Source organism: Aplysia californica, unplaced genomic scaffold (assembly GCF_000002075.1).
Source record: "Aplysia californica isolate F4 #8 unplaced genomic scaffold, AplCal3.0 scaffold00010, whole genome shotgun sequence".
Taxonomy (NCBI): Eukaryota; Metazoa; Mollusca; class Gastropoda; order Aplysiida; family Aplysiidae; genus Aplysia; species Aplysia californica.
The window spans coordinates 1,606,623-1,608,067 of NW_004797280.1; the positions used below are offsets into that span (position 1 = coordinate 1,606,623).

Consider the following 1,445-nt stretch of genomic DNA (forward strand, 5'->3'; position numbering starts at 1 on the left):
TTTCCTGTTTTTTAAAAAAAGGAAGAGTATTTTGTTCTCAGAGGGACGTATGTTTGGAGATGAAATGAGACCTTGACGACAAATTAATCGTGTTTATTTTTGGATGGGTTGTTTTGTTGTTTTTTAACCAGCTTTGTGTGGGTGGTCCTCTCACCCATGTTCAGTGTCTGTCTGTTTTTTAAATTGTTTTCCCCTTGTTGACATTGGGTAAAATATTCTCCCAAGTTTTCGTGACCTCTGTCGGTATCTTTTTTTCTTCTTTTTCTTTCTTTTTTAAGAGATCAAATTAAATATATTGATCTATCTACATTTCTACCTGTCCTCGTTGGGGAGCAAAGGGTGAGATGGCTCTCTATGAGGATGCATCAATATAATCTACCAGCTTTGCTTTCTCTTCTTTTTTCTTTTTTTTTTTTTTGGGGGGGGGTCACATGCTTTTTGAATCAAATTGTCGGTCAACTATACGTTGGTGGTTTTTTAGTGGTACCTCCAATCATTTAAGTTGAATAATTATTGTTGGTGGTTGGCGGGTGTTCTGGTCTGGTTTGCTCCTTCTTTGCTATCAAATACCTATTCTCTTTATCTCTCCTCCTTCTTCTTTGTGTTTGTTACTCCCTTGTGACACTTCTAATCATCCTCACTTATTATATGACCTTATTGTGTTGCAAGATCCGTAAAACCTTTGCGAAAAAAAGAATAATTATTTTTAAGACAATTCATTTTATGAAAGACAGTTTTATCACTAAGTTTACTAAAATCACGAAAACGTTCTTTTCTGAGTTTAGAGATGGTAAGAATCCTGTGATTTCCTTCAATTGTCGAAAAGAGTGTAAACAATTTTATGTAACTGGGTTTTTTCTGAACGTGTCCCATGTGAAATTGTGATTCCTCGCAAGCTTTCGTGCCAGTCGATATATTATTTAGGTATATGCCACTATTTTTAGCTAAAAGTTAAGTGCGCGCTTGAGTTCGGGTGACAGTCTTGAATTACCGCCAAGGGTTAGGCGACCCGCAAGCTTTGGAAAACAATCGCTGGCACCGACAGGGGTAATTCCAAACATCCAGACTCGAACACGGGCCCTGCAATTAGAGCGGTGCTGCGCCGTTGTATCATCGGAGAGGGTTCTTTGGGTTTTAAAAAATTATGTTTTTGTTGTGGGGTTTGTTTTTTCAATTGATTTTTTCCCATTTTGTGTGTTTGTGGGGGGTGGGGGGATGTAGAATCGAAATAAACCTTCTATTTTTTTCTGACAAACAGGGAAATGTGTGTGTGAGGGGGGGGGGTGTTAGAGTGAAAGGGAGAAAGGGGTTTCTTGTTATGTTTCGTTTCCATTGTTTTTGTTTCTTTTAAGCTTTTGTTTGAGAGCCGAGAAAAGTGGTTTCTTTGAAGGGGCAGACTATGACGAGTATGTTTGGATCTTCTTCTTCTTCTTCTTCTTCTTCTT

The 1,445-nt window shown here is 38.1% G+C and overlaps 1 protein-coding gene across 1 annotated transcript in view; it reads left to right on the plus strand.

Annotated features, from left to right (window-relative positions):
- LOC101860064 (U3 small nucleolar RNA-associated protein 15 homolog) overlaps positions 1-1,445 on the plus strand; it is a gene marked incomplete in the record, with an annotated part of 89,638 nt that overhangs the window by 63,402 nt on the left and 24,791 nt on the right.